Source organism: Leopardus geoffroyi, chromosome C1 (assembly GCF_018350155.1).
Source record: "Leopardus geoffroyi isolate Oge1 chromosome C1, O.geoffroyi_Oge1_pat1.0, whole genome shotgun sequence".
In the NCBI taxonomy this organism is placed as follows: domain Eukaryota; kingdom Metazoa; phylum Chordata; class Mammalia; order Carnivora; family Felidae; genus Leopardus; species Leopardus geoffroyi.
In genome coordinates this window covers 161,600,434-161,619,354 of record NC_059328.1, presented here as the reverse complement: position 1 = coordinate 161,619,354, position 18,921 = coordinate 161,600,434, and the positions used below count along the sequence as shown (strand labels likewise).

The 18,921-nt window shown below is 39.9% G+C and overlaps 1 protein-coding gene across 9 annotated transcripts in view; it reads right to left on the bottom strand.

Annotated features, from left to right (window-relative positions):
- The window catches only part of RAPGEF4 (Rap guanine nucleotide exchange factor 4), a 292,801-nt gene that overhangs the window by 162,060 nt on the left and 111,820 nt on the right, over positions 1–18,921 (bottom strand). Inside the window, exon 1 of one of the 9 annotated variants that reach the window (XM_045480220.1) lies at positions 17,403–17,550. The exons of 7 other annotated variants lie outside the window; for them this stretch is intronic. The gene's annotated coding sequence lies outside the window, so the exon portion shown is untranslated. Of the gene's footprint in view, positions 1–5,539; positions 5,693–17,402; positions 17,551–18,921 lie in introns of those variants that run through there. One more of the 9 variants, XM_045480219.1, reaches the window with a different exon arrangement.

Sequence of the window (18,921 nt, the reverse complement as noted above, 5' to 3'; positions counted from 1 at the left end):
CTCTTATTTATATATAATTAAAATATGCTTTGATTCCCCAGAGTACAGCATATTAGAAAAGAAAATTCTAACGGTGAGAGAAGGTACTAAAAGTAGGCCGTTGAGAGCTGACCATTGAGGAAGGTCAGACAGAAGAACTCAAAAAGCAGAGCAGAAAAGCCTGTCAACCATACACGTACCTACAAGCTGGGGCACTTATTCTTGCATTAGGCACGGGATAATAATAATTGCTTATGATAACGTTCCGGAGTTAAAGATAAGGATGTTCATTATACTGTTTTGGGAAGTAGAAGCCATTTTTTTTTTAATTTTTTATTTTTCAACGTTTATTTATTTTTGGGACAGAGAGAGACAGAGCATGAACGGGGGAGGGGCAGAGAGAGAGGGAGACACAGAATCGGAAACAGGCTCCAGGCTCTGAGCCATCAGCCCAGAGCCTGACGCGGGGCTCGAACTCACGGACCGCGAGATCGTGACCTGGCTGAAGTCGGACGCTTAACCGACTGCGCCACCCAGGCGCCCCTAGAAGCCATTTTTAAAAGCTATGTCTCTAAATTAGTTAAATAAGAAACACTATGGTATGTAACGGGTTTTCAGAAAACTTGACCAACTAGAATGATTCCCATCTTAAAGGTTCTGAATAATAACAATGGCTAAGAATGAACAATGAAATGAACTTGTCTGTGTGTCCTGCTGTTAAAGCTTTGCATTAATTGTCTCACTGAATCCTAACCACCAGACCAGGAGGTAGATAATTTTGGTATCTGTAGGTTACAGATGAGGAAACTGAGGAAGAGGGAGGTTAAGGAACTTGCTCAAGTCATCAGCTAGTGAGTAGAAGTGCCAGGATTTGAACATAGGCTGTTTGTTCCAAAGCCAAAACACTGGATTTAACCATACCCGTTTTTAACGGTTGCGTTTCTAGGCCTTTCCCTAATATCCAACCATAGGAAAACCCCAGTTCTCAAAAGCGCATTTATAAATCAATTGTTCGAAGTTCAGACCTTACATCATTCATACAACAGTCATTTCTTGAGCATCAACTGTCAGGCGCTGTACTGGGTGCTAGAAATAGAGATGGACAAAACACGACTCCCGCCCCGAATGAACTAACAGATAAAAGGAAGACGGACATAGAAACAATTAACTACCATACAACGTGCATTTATGGGCGGTTACTCTCAGGTCCAGGAAGATGCGGTGCCATGTCTGGTGGCTGGTAGCCTAGAGAAGCACTTTTTATAGTGCACAGGCTCTCATGAAAACTAAGAATAGCTCTGACCTCTGCACCTCCCTAAGCTACCCTGAGCTCTAAGTCCACCAAAGCTCTGGAGGCAGCAGGGAAGGGGTGTGGACAGTAGCACCTGAGTAACATATCATGTTCACCCATCTTTAATGATGGACTCTCTGGTTCCAGTCAGCAAATGGGCATGAGATTCCCCCACTCTATTCAATCTGCAGGTAGGGGGCTGCCCTGGCCAGCTATGTACAATGCCTGGCTCATCTGCAGGCTGAGCAGGTATGTTTCCCGAAAAGTATGGGAAAAAACCTCTCTCCTGATCCATCATATAAATAGACCAACCACTACCAAAACAAAAAAAGAAAAACTTCCATTACGCCCACCTTTGGTTTCCTGAACACTCTCTTTGGGAAGCAATTCAGTGTGCTCTTCCCAGAAAACTTAGCTGCAACTTTCCTATATTTATATATATATTTAATGAACTTCACAAATAATACATTCTCATTGTAAAAAAAAAAGTTAAAAGATGGAAAGTCGCTATGTGTCCCAGCTGTGGTTTTGGTCCTTCTTGGAAATGGACGAAGTAGAAATAGGTGTCCTGCAGCTGCCACACACAGAATCCTTCTGGATCCAACCTTACATGGACACTAGAATGTCTTGATGTAAGGAAAAGATGAGAATGTGAATGGGCCCATCAGCAACCATTCACCCTCACTTTGGGCACAAGCAGGACAAAGAGAAAAGAAAATGACTGAGGGAAACTGGGAGGGAAGAACCTAGACAAAAATGATTGTGGGATCAGAGCCCAAGCGTCACCTCTCCATCTCTAGTTATGTGTCCCTGCCTCTCTAACCTTATGCTTTGTTTTTTCACACAAGGTGGGTGTGGAATTAATTCATTGCCAAGTGCAGACTCTAATGCAAAGAGCACCAACTTCAGTAATTTGTTTTAACAAATTCAAAGCCCAACTCCCACAGCCAATTTGCAATGCTGGCTGAGTCACGGAGGGGTCACAGACAAGGTTTCTCAGTCTATTTGCCTCTATTCTTAGGGATCTTCTTAGAGCAAGAGAACAAAAAGTAATGAGGATCTATTCACACTGCAGGTTTTTAATATGTTTGGAATTAAACAGCACTATCTTCACAACAGTTAGTAGAGTCACTGCTCTCCCAAGACAGAAGGTCCTTCATACCTAATGCTCCCCAGGGTCTTAAGAACAGTCACAAAGAGATTCAGGCCAGCCCTTGGCTAGGTGTATTCCAGGATGCAGGCAGCAAGGACAGAGGGAGAGGTCTTTACTCTGAGAGGCACACCAAAGTGTGCAAGAGGGCTGGGTCTAATTGGTGTCATAGCCCGACAAGGTATAAAGAAAGCCTGGAAGAGGAAGGTTTGTCTGGAGTAGGGAGTGGCTTGTCATCTGGGTCTTGGGCTGGACTTTAAACTCTTCTCTTTAAACTCAGTGGCAGCAAGGAAATCTTTATAAATAAAGATTTATATCATCACACTTGTACATATCTTCAGCTGTGTGACTGTTGAATTAGGAAAGAAAAGGTAGCAGCTGAAGGGCTAAGGAGGAAAGACCTGGAGCCACTCTGATATTTTCTAAAAAATATGGTCCCAGGACCGTATTTGTAACGAATGGAAGACAGTTGAGATGTCTTGGCTTCCAGAGTATTCTCTAACAAATTCTTTTAAATTTTAATTGTCATCTTAAATGTACATGTATGCACACACACAGTAGCATCCCTCTGAACCAAGGTTTCAGTAGGACACATGAGAATATTTCAAGACAAGATGAAAATAGGACGAATCTTAGAGTTCTTAGGAGTCTCCCAATGCCTAGTCTTGAATATCAGCCATTCCTCTTTTGTCTGACTATATTGAGGGTGCAATCATGGACACGTTGTAGTCACTGTGGAAAAAATCATTGGGCTTTGTATTCAATGATTTACACTCTGTCCTCTAAAGTAGCATCTCCAATTAAAGAGCCCCATTACCTTCCCTGAGCTGGTGGTGTATTATAACAATCAATTGCATTTGACTAATGCACCCAAGGAATGGGCATTCAATAAACATGTTCCAGTCAGCCTGAACTGTTCATAGACAACGAGAGCCTAAGTGAGGTGGGGTTGGCAACACCGTTGCTGCTTGGGAAGCTGGAAAGAAAAGCAAGAATTTGCTCAGCTGTTCAGCCTCTCGGACAAGATTTCAAAAACATAATCTCTAACTCAAGGCAAAGAGAGGGCATTTTTGGTGACACAACAGCTTTTACTTTTTTGTGCAGGACAGTATGACTGCAACAGAACCCCCATGAGAATTAAATCCTACACTATAAGAAATACACAACCAGGGCTTGGCAACTAGCAGACCATCCAGATGGCTTAAAAAGTTCCTTAACCTAAAAGTTGTAAACTGTAAAGACAGGCATAACAATGCTGCTACGATTGCTCACCAGAAGCCAGTCAGTCATATATTTTCAAAAAGAATCCTAGCTTTGCACATATATGCCTCTGAAGAGTTGTGTTAACAGGGACTAAAAGTACCAGTAAAAACCATTTAACAGTTAACATACATTTGGTAGAAACAATAAAGCTGGAACAAGGTGATAATCTATACATTAGAGAGGTATAGTTGATTCCAGGAGAGAAGGACTGTAGAAACTAAGTTACAATTTAGAAACTAAATACAGGTATTTGAATTACCCAGGTGTCTCAGAAATTGGGTTTTAGATTTATGTGATTTTAGTTCTCACATCTTTTCATGTTACCTCAAAGGTAGGTGGTGTGTCATGAGAAGGATATGGGACCCAGCACCAGAAGGCTTGCTCCTGGGCTCTGCTTCTCTCCTGTTGTATGGCTCAAACAGGCTGATTAACTTCTCTAAGCTTCAGTTTCTTTATTTATAAAACCGGTAACAGGACCCTAACCAACTGCCGCCCGGCCTTCCTGACTGGGAGGATTAAAGAACCATGGAAGAGTAAATGGGAAAGTGCCTGGAATACACTACCTTCACAAGAAATGTTTGTTGGATCCGAAGGACTTACCCTCGTTTTAATATATATTTGCCTTGGATGATCATTTGCTTATCTCCATAATGCTACCATCTCAAAAAAAAGTTGCAACTCCCCTGTGGAATTTCCTTCAGTGCCAAGAGCAATTTGTTTCCTCCTTTTGTCAGAATGTATAATATCCCTTCAAATGAGGTCTAGGAAATGGGGACCTTATTTCCATTTTACAACTGAAAGCCTAGGCACAGAAGGGTTAAGCGATTTACTCAAGGATATAAAATGGGTCAGAAGCTGAGATAAATCATCTAGATTTTGTGCCTCACCCTCCACAACACTCCATCTAACCCTGGACTCTGGGAGGCATTTCTCCAAGTTCTTGAAAAGCGATGTCCTGTGATTGCCACATTTCACTTGAGTCAGCTAGCTCTCTCTCCGGCAGACAGCATGCCAATACCCATCAAAACACTCTGCTGAGAGCCTCCACACCTCAAAAATCAGGAAAAATGGAAGGCGAGTGAATTCACAAGTTTCCCTTTTGAGCAACATTCTGAAACTCGAATAAGAAAAGTCTTATTGATGTCTCTCATTCCTGCAAATTAGCAGGGTTTCAGATATGATACAGTCTGGTTTGATAATGATGGAACCTTATAGGGAGAAGTAACTGTCTCTTTTTTTCGCCTTAGAAGATATATGTGAGGGGCGCCTGGGTGGCTCAGTCGGTTAAGTGTCAGACTTCAGCTCAGGTCATGATCTCACCGCTTGTGAGTTCGAGCCCTGTGTCAGACTCTGTGCTGACAGCTCAGACCTTGGAGCCTGCTTCGGATTCTGCCTCTCTCTCTCTCTCTCTCTCTCTCTCTGTCCCTCCCCCACTCGTGCTCTCTCTCTAAAATAAATACACATTAAAAAAAATTTTTTAAAGAAAATATATGTGGCTTTTTGTGAATTAAAAGCAGTGGGCCACTGGCCAAGCCACATTTAGGTAAGTTATCTGAATCCCAAGGCTGGCAAGTGGCGTTTATTTTTCTTATTTTAATAGAAATAAATATACAAGTTTTATACCAAATTTTTAAATTGAGCAAAAGGTGCTACAGCTCTTTTGAAAACATTTCAAAGGTTTTGATCAAAACCTAAATATTCCCAAGCTGCTCATCCAAATAGCATAATCCTTAATATACATTCAGTTTGATGGCTTTACACAGGATTTTTATAGACTTAAATATCAACTTATAGATAGGATAAAATCATAAAATCATTTTAGGAATAAGAAACAGGCAAAAGATAAATAACCTCACCGGCTATATCCATGCGTATAAAAGCAGAATGCTGGTGATATTCCTGGTCACTCTAAGACATTCCACAGCAACTGAAATGAGCCATTACCATCTAGAATTAATTATATGGATTTCAGAACTTTGTAACTGAAGCCATAGCCCCATCTTAGAGCTCGTCTCCAAGGTTGTGGCTGCTCAAAAACAGGAATAGGAAAACAAATCCTGACATAAACCGATACAGGCCACAGCTGCTTAAGGGGGATAAAAAGCTTAAAGACTGAGCTGGCATTTTTTTCCCTCTCCCATGAAGCTTTAAAGTCTCCACAAGTTTAATTGGACCCTAATTTCAAAAAAGATATTCTGGACAGCTTCTCAAAATTGGGAACTGGCTTGGTAATATATATACAAGATATAGATATAAATACATCAGCCACATACCTATGTAATACAGCATAGTGTACAGGGTCCTGATGTAAAATGCATTCCTACTTTGGGCTGCCATTCTAGGGGATACCATAGAAAAGGCTTAAAAAGCAGTGCAGCAGATACCCTCAATCCCTATAATTAGTAAGCTCAGGCAAAAGCAGCCATGACAGCATAGGGAGGCTAGGTGGGAAAGAAGTGGGAATAAGAGATGAGGAGGTGATTCCAGGGGAGTGCAGTACCCCCGGGGTACCAGAGTTTCCAGGATGGCTCCTAGTTTGAGCTGATCATTCTCTGGGAGAGAGGAGTTCACCTTCAGGGCGTCCCCAGCTATTAAACACCTATGATTTCCACTGCATTGTCTCCATGAAGGGTGTCAGAAATAGTATCTACAGCTCAGGTGAAAAGATATTTTATGGATTCTTTTCATATTTTATATTGTGTGAGCTCAGATTTCCAGGCTTCAATTTAGATATTGGACATAATCCCTACCCTCTAGCTGTCTATATCAGACTGAACAGATAAACAAAAGAATCCCCATGCAAGAACAGAAATATAATGACATTAGGCTGAATATACGCAATTGCCACTTTTGTAGGCCCAAAGTGGTTGAATATTAGCAATTTTGTATGGCTCAACTTAGTAAAAGTCACCAGATGCAGTGAGGGATCAAATGGCTTAGTGACTGGGCTTACAACTTGAAGATTGAGTCGAGTTGTTCTGAACACACTCTCTAGTCCTATATACCCCACACAGTGACATGGGTGAAGATATCTAAATACCAGAGACCAATTTTCTGTGATTTTCAATACACAAAATCTAGCATTAACTCTTTTCAAGATGTTGGCCTTCCTTTGCTTTCTACTATTTTCCTCAAAATATACAGGTATAAAATTACCCATAGGGGAAAGAACTTTTAAAATATATATATTTTTTAAATGTTTATTTTTGAGGGAGAGAGAGAGAACATGCATGAGCGGGGTTGATTTCCTATGATTTCTATAGGGGTTGGGGCAGAGGGAGGGGGACAAAGGATCTGAAGTGGGCTCCACGCTGACAGCAGAGAGCCTGATGTGGGCTCAAACTCACAAACCGAACCGTGAGATCATGACCCGAGCTGAAGTCGGATGCTGAATCGAATGAGCCACCCAGGTGCTCCAACAAAAAGATTTCTAATATTTTCATTGAGGAGGGTCAAAATAGCGCATATTAGTTGTTTGTTTTTTAACTTGTTGCTATTCACGAGAACACAATACATAAATGAATTTATCAAGGCTTCAGGCTTGTTTTTTTTTTTTTTCATAATAAACTTTCTATTTGAAAAGAATTTAATTGTTTATGAAGAGCTTTCCCGTTTTATCTCACTTAGGCTCCCTAAAAATCCATGAGCTAAGGATTAGTATTCACACTTTACAGAAAAGGAAATGAATCATTCTAGAGATTCTCATAGAGGAGAAGAAAGCCAGTTTTGTTTTTTAACTTAACCTTTGGCTTCCGAATAAGTTTTTGGTTGGCTTCAGATTTGGTACCATAAACACTTACTAAGCACCTACCAGATGCCAGGCCTTTGACTGGCTGTTTTTCCTTGTGTTATTTTTCATTTTTTGGCAAACACTTTATTTAGCAGGAAGTCAAGCCTTTCTGAAGTGTGCAAAAACTTAGAAGTCAGGACATTCATCTGGGTCAAGAGTAGATATCTCTGCTTTTAGAAAAAAATTATCTGAAGAGCCCTTCTTCTTCACGTAGGCTACTTTAAGCCCTGTGAAGTGCCATTCACATTAAAGAATAAGTAACAAAGATGAGACCTAGGTTGTGTCACTTAAATGGCCTTGGGTAGTCTCAAGTTGAAGAAGTGTTCCTGGGACTTTAAAAACGAAGGACTCAAAACCTCCTATGATTTAGACAAAGAAAATTTTCCTTTTCCATATGAGCTATGGACAATATAAAGTGATGATACTAAGTTCCTGTGCTAATAAAAGTGCCTTTTGAAGAGGCTTTCTTGGGTGAACACTTTACCATTCTCATAAATCTGTCTTGCTCACCGCTCTACAGATTATGCCTAGAATAATGCCTGGTACACAATAAGAGTCAATGAATGAATGGAAACAAGCGCACAGATAGCTTAAAGGGACACGGGGTAAAATGCCAGTCCCTCCAAGACTGAGGAACATCTCAAAGAACAAATATTATAGAACCTCTTCTCACTCCTGAAAGAATTTAGTTGGCTAATACTATTAGCTGGGGAATGCAGTGTTTGTTATGTCTCAAAAATGACAAAATAAAATAAAATCTTGATTTTATGCTGTGAATGGTAGTTGATCAGGGGCAGTATAAGGTAGCCTCTGTCTTATTCCAACTTTGGACCAGCTCTCAACTGTTGTAGTGAAAATGGTTCTCCAGCCACCTACGCTCTGATTTCTGAACAAACATCAGGAGCTCCTGTGGAAGATCACCATTAGTTTTAAGGCAAAATGACATACGTGGATGATTGCAGCATTGTCTGGGTCTCTGGACGAACTGCCGTCCTCCCCAGAGGCCTAGAATGGCCTGAAAAACGTAGGACTCATTTTGCAAGGGAGAGACGAGTCGTCTGTCTTTGTAGCTCCACATGCCTCTCCGCTGCAGAATGAGCTGAGGACGCTGACAGATTTGCCCTGATGCTAGTATTTTGGGAAGACCACATCCACAGGTCTTTCCTTCTGCAGTTCTCCAAATGTGACTTAATATAAGCTTATACTTGTTCCAACACCGAATTTTAGAATTTAGTTGTTTTTTTAAAGAGTTTGAAGCCCTTCCTACATTCTCCTTTTAGATTAGGAAAAACTATAGGACTCCACTTAGTTATGATGAAGCTGGACCATAATTCTGTCCTCTAAATGAACAGAAATGTCAGCTTCAGACAAATAGTTGCCTGCAGTGTTCAGATCTCTGCACAAATTAATGCTTTAAGCAAGGTATGAGCACGGGACACCTGAGTGGTTCAGTCAGTTAAGGGTCAGACTATTGATTTTGGCTAAAGTCATAATCTCACGGTTTGTGGGATCGAGTCCTGAGTCGGGCTCTGTGCTTACAGTGCAGAGCCTGCTTTTGATTCTCTTTCCCTATCTCTCGGCCCCTCCCCCACTCATGCTCACTCTTTCTCTCCCTCAAAATAAATACACATATCTATGTAAAAGAAAGTACGAGCACCATTGACAGGACAGAATTATACACTTAGCTCCTCACTCTGCTCCAAGGCTCCTCCCACTCTGCGTGCCCCTCCACATTTCTCTTTTTAAAACTTAGAATGAAAAAGTAGAGATGGTCTGTGTTATGTAAGAGCACATTATTATGCAGTCCACTCTAATTCCACAAAATGAAATACAGGACTCATATTTTCCAGAAGCACTGGGATGTCAAAACAAATTTAGAGTTCTCTGAGGATTGCAAATGAACCTTGAAGCAAAGGTCTGTCTTTCAGTTAAGCATTATCATTAAGGATATGAGCTGTGTGAATAATATTGATCAAAAAACATTTAATTCATGTTTTTATTATTTCAGATATTGATTACTGGGATGCCCGTTTTGTTAGGTGGCCCAATAATCTGTTCATTTGATTCCAATCTGTTCAAAATGCAATTGTATGCCTGGATGATAAGAGCCCAAAAACTGAAGCATGCCCCACCTTCTCCAGTTTCTCGGTAATCGATTAACAGTTAAAATTCGGATTAACTTCGGTACGACCTGATGTGAATTTATGAAAGGTGTTCCGCTTTCTTTTTCTCATTACAGTTAACATATATCCTATATTCTTCAACAAAATAGCTTTAAATATGTTAAATAAGCAATGTAAATATTTATTTTTCTGTCCTAAGCCACTAGACTTCTTCCATGTCACATGAAACCTTTCCAAAATATAGTTAGAATTCAAAGGTTCAAAAGAATTCCTTAAATATTTACCCCTTTGCCTTTATAGGCTGGCCTGGATGAACATTAGTCTGTGCCCATTTGATCAGGGTAAAACTGAACAAGGCTAGCAGATTTAGTTCTCTTTTTGACCACAACTTGCACATGGCCATGTCCTCAGTTGCAAATCTATTTTACTCCCACAGTGCTAAAAAAAAATTAGACTCTTCCCATCATTTCTGGTTTTAAAGTGACATAGGTACAGTTTCAGATGATGAGGAATCTGTTTATATAAGCAAAGGGGTACTTCTGTGAACGTTCGTGTTTAGGCTTAAAAGTCTTTTCTCTTGGATGACTCCTCAGACCACAAGTAAAACTGACTCATTTACCTTTTGCTTTCCAGTGTAGGTTAAAATATTAAAGGTTCTGTGTCTCCTTGCCCCACTAGCCCTGCTGACCCCCTGCACTGCTCCAGGATCACTCGATTACCTCAAGGACACAAAAAGACCTGGAGGAAACAACGAAGCCAACTGAGTGGCTAAGTAGAATTTTTTTTTTTAATTCAAAACACAGAAAGGCAAAGCACTTTTTATTTTAATAACCAGTTATGGGACAAAAAAGGCTTTGAGTTCCAAATCTTTGGTTTAATTAGAGGGATAATTTCCATCAAGTTTATCTATAAATAATAGAGTAAGAAAGAATGTAAGAAGATTTCAGAGTTAGTGTTTCAGCCCCAAAGGAGATCAATATAACAGAATAGATAATGATGGTGAGGTGTCTTTGAGGGAAGTGCTTGGGAGAGAGAGTAATTTATTAGCAAATTAATGCGGTGGGTCAGAGAAAGAGGACTCTCTCCTGAATGCCCCATTCTGGGGTCAAGTCCCACTTGAGTTTGGAGGAGATTTCCAAGCAGAAATCCCTATCTTACTTCCTTAGGTGAGGGCTGGTGTGACCCAAGCGTGGAAGTCAATAGCATATAAATATTAACAGAAGGCTCAGGAATGGATGGAACTCCCACCCTATTCCTCCCAAAGTCAGAAAAGAACAGTGCCCCTGAATATCACCTGTATTTTAATAAAAGTAGAAAGAAAGATAAACTCACAGAGACCACAATGTAGGAGAGCACCAAGACGCTACAAGAAAACTATATTTCAAAGAAGATGGTGTTCTACGGTGTCAAATGCTGTAGAAAGATTAAGGACTCAGAATCCCCTTCACATTCAGAACAAGTAGACAGTGGACAACTTTAGCTAGAGGGGCTTTCATGAAGTGGCTGAGGTAGAATTTAAACCATAGTGGTTGAGGAGTGTTTGGGGAAGGAAGGACCCAAGAAATGTAGGCTATCGCTTTTGGAAGTTTAGCTATAAAAGGGGAGAAAAAGTTAGGGAGATTAAAGAGTATGTAGGGAAGATAAAGGTTTTGTTGTATCTTTTTTTTTTTTTTTTCTTTTAAGATTGGAGCAGGTAGAGTCCCAGTACACTCTGATGAACAGGATCCACTAGAGATGAAAAGGTGAAAGTTATAGCAAATAGAATAAAGTGTGGATAAAGCAAGCAACCCATAAAGATGGAGGTGAATGAGGTGTAGAACACAGGTGGAGAAATCAGGGGAGGGAAAAAATTCTTCTATTTTAACCTGTGGAAAGGTGGAAGGGATGTACACAAATGGACAATTTAAAAAATATGTATGTATTAAATCACCAATATTTGCAATGCCTTCCTCTCACTCAGAATGATTTCCCTGCTGAACTATCTATGACTTGTGCTGACTGAGGTAAGGGGTGGGAGGAAAATGACAGACATCAAGATGGACTAGTTTGTTCTACCTATGAAGGAATGAGATCAGACAGACAGGAGTAAGATAAGGTGAATTCACATGGGGGCAGGGGAAGAGGCAGAGAAGGAGGACAGAAAAAGAGTATATATATCTTCCTCAACTTATGATAGGGTTATTATAAGTTATCAACAGGTTAATACACCCAATGGAAGTTGAAAATGCATTTAATACATCTAACCTACTGAGCATCATAGCTTAGCTTAGCCTACCTTAAACGTTCTCAGAACACTTACATTAGCTTACAGTTGGGCAAAATCATCTAATACAAAGCCTCCTTTATAATATAGTGTTGAATATCTCATATAATTTATTGCCTACTTTACTGAAAGTGAAACACAGAATGGGTGTAAGTGTATTGGTTATTTACCCTTGTGATCACATGGCAACTGGGAGCCCAGCATCACAAGAGAATATGGTACTGCCTATCCCTAGCCTGGGAAACGATCAAAAGTCAAAATTCAACGTTCGGTTTCTACTGAATGCATATTGCTTTCACATGATTGTAAAGTCACAAAATCATTAAGGTGAACCACCCTAAGTCAGGAGCATCTGTAAATTGATGGCTGCCATGAGAAGCCAGACTTTGGGGAGAAAGACATATAAAAACAATTTTTAGGAAATCCGGCTATGTGTTCTGGGATTAGTTCCCCCTCTTGTTCATGGCTGACCCCTCAAGAAATTTTCAGTAAAGACTTTCATTGCCTTCCAAGGCTTTGGGGAGTCAGATTTGACTTTCACCATGTTGAACTGTACTCAAGGCAATTGGTTTAATTGGGGTTATGCAGGTAATAGATTTGGTGGCAAGAAGTTGAAATCCTGAATGCCAAGAGGTAAGGCTATCTACTGATGTGATTTGGTCAAAGATTGGAGAAAAGTTCAAAAGTCTTCAAATAGGTGTTGGGAAGAGAATGTCAGGAATATATTAGAAAACTATATAAGGATTGCTGGGCTATAGTGAGAGGTCCAATTGAGATTGGAGGTCATAAAGTGATCACAGCATCAATCTGGACAGTAACATGATTTCCTCAAGCAGTGCTTAGCCATCTGGTTGGAGGCTGGAGAAAGAACACAACTGCTTTGATTAAAGGTTGGTATTTATTTGGCCTGGTAGGTGCCAAGGGCTGGCATATATCTGTTTTATTCATTTCTGAGTATCTAATACTACAATGCCTGACAAACAGGAATTATTCAACACATCTTTATTAAATGGATGAACGAGAGAACTGAAAATATTGGTAAGAGGGTGGTTGAAATGATAGGCCACGGTATCCACACTGAATAGGGAAGGCAGAGATGACAAGAGGGGGCTAAAAGGGGAAACTTAAGAGGACCAAAAGTTCCCATCCCCAGGTCTACCCATCACATGAGTGGCGTTGCAACTCAAGAAACAACTTGTCTGAGTCTTAAGCACCCCCTAGTGGCTGATCCAGCAAGCTATTAGGCCCAATGGTCTCCCTTATTTCTTACTCCTTAAGAGCAACATACTCCTCTTTTCAATGCCAGGACTCCCTCAACTTCCCTTCATGCAATATCTTTCTCACTCATTCTTCAAACCTGCTCTTTCTCCTCTTTCTTTTAACTTTTGTTCCAGTTACCTTCGGTATCCCTCCTTCCTTCTTCCCCTTTTAATCTTATCCATATTCCCTTTCCTTTTTCAATGTGTGAAAACAATCCTGGTCATGGCAGGTATTATTAAAGGTAAAGTTCAGTAGGGGCGCCTGGGTGGCTTGGTCGGTTAAGCGTCCAACTTCGGCTCAGGTCATGATCTCACGGTCCGTGAGTACGAGCCCTGTGTCGGGCTCTGTGCTGACAGCTCAGAGCCTGGAGCCTCTTTCAGATTCTGTGTCTTCCTCTCTCTCTGCCCCTCCCCTGTTCATGCTCTGTCTCTCTCTGTCTCAAAAATAAATAAACGTTAAAAAAAAATTTTTTTTAAAAAAGGTAAAGTTCAAGGAGGACAAGGAAATCCCTACATTTCAAGATTAAAGAAATCAAAGTCTCTTAAAGTCAGTGAAAGTCGGCATCAATTTTAAAATAGCCACATCCCATACCATCTTGTAATTAAGCTGCACTTCTCCAAGTACCAGCATTCAAAACATTTTCCATTCTTATTCTTACTGTTTATGTTTTAATTATTAACATAAAAGTCTTTTTGCTATTAATTTTTTATAGCAAATGTACATGATATCTACTGTAGGATGAGTTGTGTAGACTTTTGCAAAGTAACCCAAGGATGTTTACAACACTGTTCTGATAAAGGATTTGCAAATGAGCATTTGACCACAACCTATTTGCCAGTTGGTGGTTTGGCTTCAATTTCCTGAAAAATCACGATAAATTATTTAAGGAATAACAGTTGTCAAACTTTCTGACAAGTCATAATGAATGGTTAAGTTCTGAAAGGTCAACCAGCTATCTTTTGGCTTCCATCTCCTCTTCAAAACCAAGCTATTTTGAGAATTTCCATTCCTCATGCTCTTTTTCTTCCCAATCCTGACACTATTTGTATCCTTTCAGTGGCATTTTTTTTTAACTCAGGAAAACTTAAATAAGTTCCAAGATTGCAGAAGAGCCTTATTATTTGCAGATTGTGGGTCTTGTCTGGGAAAAACTCCAAACATAGATTTGCCATTTTAGGCAATTCCTTTGAATTCTCACTCTATTGTCAGCGTTAGTCCTATATTATTGGTTTATTATTGATTTTTTTTCCCTTTCCTTTTACATAAGTTAACTAGGCACTCCAATTTCCTCTTCTCTCTTCTTATGTTTTCTTGGTTTATAAGTCCCTGAAGAACTGTATTGTTTCAGCTTTGGGGGGTTTGGAGAATAAACCACACACACACACACACACACACACACACACACACACACACCCGAACCTGCCATTATCGCAAACCCATAATCTTGGCTCTCAGCCCTCATGGTTGTTCCTTCTTTATAATCTTCTTCTTCACTTTACTTTAATATAAGCAGCTGCCACATTCTGTCAATTTTCCCTTTAAAATATATTTCAGATTCATCCTTTCCTCTGCATTTCCACTGGCACCATCCTGCCTCAGGTCATATTCTCATCAAAGGTTCTGCTCCAGATTCTGAGCCAGCTTTCCTGCTACCCTCCTCATTCCCTCCCCACATCTACCTCCACCTCCATGGCCAGCACGCACTCAGTCTGTATGGTGACTTATCCTGCTTATCTTCTATGAAGGAGGAAAGCACTGCCTGTGCACTAGGCACGTCTCCTTCTCACAGTCCTGCAGGATGAGGGTTACTTTCTTCATTTCACACAAGAGGAAACAGACTCTCCTGGGGGGTATTTTGTCGCAAATCACCTAACTTGTGAGTGGTCAAGTCACAAGCTCTCAAATCTTAAGAGAGGAGAGTCACCTTTGTTGGAAGGGGAAAATAAAGCCTTCGCATAGCAAAGATTTGATATTTAACCTCTTCAAAGTCAAGAAAGTAGACAGACTTGCAATGATTACCATAACAAGACAACGGTTTTCAAGAAATGGGATTTATACAGGAGAAGTATAAATCCACATGTCTGCTCTCAAAAAGTTTATAATCTACTTGGTTAGAGTATGTATCTAGAACATGCTGGGTAATTAGTACATGCTAAATAAATACTTGCTCAAGCCAGGACCAAGAAATTGAAGGAAAGTCCTTGCTACTCTTATTTTGGCTTGCCACTAATCGCATTGTTTAGTCACTACTTCTTAATATAAAATGCTCTCTACGACACTTCCTCTTGACCCAGTCCCAAGGAATATCAGAACAATACAATGTTAGGAAAAAAGGCGTTGAGATTACTGGGCTGCCTTCCAACCCACAGGCCTATTTATTTTTCCTAACTACAAGATAATTATTGCTGGATATTATTATGGGATTTTTCCATATGTCCTTTAGTTAGGACAGTGATGACCCAATACAGCCTTTTAATGTACTCTGGTCTTCTGCCAGCTTACCTCATTCTATCACTTTGCCTTCGGTTTTTATTTTTATGACTATTCAAACTTCCCATTCCCTAATCAATACCTCATTTGGCCACTGCTACTGTTGACTACATACCTTGACAAAGACTCCTTGGAAAGGGTCTTTTTTGCTTGCAGCAGGCTCATTTGAAACGAGCTCTTGCTATGTTCATCATTTTGGCAAACAAGGACAAGTTCAAGGAAATTGGAGGCCAAACTTGACAGAGCACTGGGTGCAGCTGCTGGCCCAGCTGTGCAATGATTCTCAACTGGTCCATTACCTCCAAAACTCAACTATTCAGCACAGCCTTCCCTAGTCCAGCACTCCTGTTGGTCTAATATATTTGGCAACAGCCATTATTTCAGAAATGAATGCTCATGTGTATTTATAGCAAATCGCATGCCTGCTCTATCAACAATTAAAGAGATTAGGATTCAGCAGACATATTCCTCTAATTAGGACAAGATGGAAGACATAATATATAGAATGCTGCAGTCTGGTCAAGGTTTATTCCTTCCTAACAAGACCACCATGCTGCTTTTCATCAGTCACTCATCCATTCTCTCTAGGGCCACCCTCTCCCTACAGAACACTCACTTCCTATGTCTATCCCATGGAATTTTCAGTCAGGGAATTCTGTTTGCAACTGACACTTCAAGTTTCCCCTTCCTCAGCTCCTCAAACCACACTTTAGGCTTGGTGGACTGTTTTAAAGCTTGTTTTGAAATAACGTGGACAGTACCATGTGGCCACTAATTTCATTCAGTTACGCCCTTCCCCTGGAGCCTCAGAGTATGTTAATACGCTCACACTTATGTAGTCTTTCGTCTGAACAAAAGCCCGAACTCAGTGTCTGGGCCATAAATTCCATCTTGCTTCACTCTTACCCATGCATTATTTAAGCCATCTTCTCAGGGAGCCGGCATGAGAATTTCCCTCAGAGTAACAATCAGCAGGCGCTTTACGCGCTGTTCTAACGGGAAATGTAGGATATCTGAGAGAGTTCCACCCATTTGCAGTCTTGATAATGAAATATGATAATCTAATTTGGTAAAAATAAACTGTGAAATCAGAGATTTGAGGCGAAAACTTTAAAGATGCAATTCAGACGAGCAATCAATGCTTATTCAGCTTCTGTACCATCTCAGCTTTCTCCCTGTGCAGATGCTTAAGTGATGCTAAATTAAATAATTGACAAATTTTTAAAACTGTTGGAAATTGCCATCTGTACTTAATTTTGGAATATAAAAAGGTCCATAGAAAACACCCTTTATGATTATTTTGTCTAATAACAGATATGAAACAATACAAACATCCCAGTCATAAAATATAATGCATTCCAAGCAGTCTGGCTTACATATTCAAACACAGTTTTTCAAAACAAAAGACCACAGGAGGAAAGAAATGCTGGGTTACCACTGCATTTTTTTTTTAAGTGAATGGCAAAAGAACTGAATTTTTAGTTTAAAATCCACCTTTGTAACCCTCACCTCCCCACGAAACAAAAAGCAAAACAAAAAACAAAACTCACCCACAGGCTTCCTATGGACAGTAAGGATAACCATCACTTTCTCACATTTCTCTCCTGGATAAACACGGGGCTAAACTGTCCTCTATGAAGAACTTTATTAGGTTGATATTATATCCATAGAAAATGAAGTCTACGACTGTAAATAAACATGCTTGAAGCTTCCATGAAAACACAGAAAGAGAAACAAGCTCCCCGCATGGGAACACACTGGTAAATACGTGGATAAAACAAGCTGAAACTTACACCAGACACTTCTCCCAGGTCCAGCACGGCAGTAGCCCTAAGGGTACATTCTAGTTTTTTTTAATCCATGTTCTGCTCTTCTCACTGATGGGACTACTCAGGCACATGGTCAAGTTGCAATCAGCTTCTCCCTCAGTGATGTATGAGAGCTGGGCTGATTTATCTTGTCTTTCTGCAGCATATTAGCACTAATGTTTCTGCGTATGCATCCTACCTTTCTTTAGCCGTAGCCCCGGCTTTATCATTGGTAATCTAAATTAAAGAGCCAGTGAACAGAGCAGGGTTGTTGTCCCCCACCCCTCCCTGTTTTCCATGAAACAATTGCCAGGCAGTCATTCCCGGACAAGGATTCCACTGTGTATTCTATCGAGCCTCCCCTTCAATATCCCATTGAGACTGGAAGTTAGTCGCAAAAGGATAGGTCCAGCAAGATTGTCTTAGTTCAAAGGTCTATTTATGATTTATCCTTTAAAATGGTACGAAATGACCTCAGGAAATACGAGGGAGAGCTGTCATTTGCCAGGTTTTTCAGCCCAGAATACAGAATTGACACTGTTTACAAAAAGCAGAATAACTTGATATCCCACTCATTGCCCACTGTTAGGGCACCTTCTGCTGACTTTTTTTACTGACAAATCTCTTTCTTTTTCCACCCAGGTTTGTTTTACATATGCATAATTTAATGTTAATTTTAATGAGGAATATGAGTGCTGTGATTTGGCAAGTTATATACAAGAAGTACAAAATCCTACAAAACTTTGGGGGAATCAAGCAAATTGTTATTAACCTTGTTATAACCTACCAATAAATACTGTCTGAAGCAGGAGCCAAACACTGTATTTAATTCAGGAGTTGTCAATTCCTTTCTTCAAGACACATTTGGAATTTTTTCAATCTCCACAAATGTTTGGGAAGAAGAAACATGTCAGAGTACATTTTTATCTCTCAAAAATTTTGCTCTCTTAGCAGCATCTCAACGCTTTTAACACAGATTTCCAATGATTACTGAAATATTAGGTTTGTTTTCTCATTTTAAGCAACATAACTTTTTAACAGCTGTTAAGCAACAGGATTTGGTGGATAACAAAGTATAACAAGTTTCATCTCTATTTTTGTGTATTTTTGTTAAGAGAAAGCATGATTGTTTTCATAATTATATTACATTTTTAATTTTGCTTTTTCAAATTAATAAATTATGACATATATTTTCCATAAAGGCATAAAATATAGTCTTGTCATTTTTAGTAGCTTTTTGATATTCAATTCCCTAATTCCTTGATACTCATATTGCTTTAATATTTCATTGTAAAAATAAAGTCTCTTTTCAGAAATGCAAAATACTCACATTCTAGGCCCTTGACTCTCCCCCACACACTCCCCTGCCAAAGAAAAAGTCAGTCTCAAACTTTCTGCTTCTCAATATTCTTCAAAATTGCAGTTGAGAGAAATAACACTTGGGGGTTCTGCTTGAAGACTATCTGGGGTTTAGTTCTTCTAGATTATATCTCTGGGTTAAAAT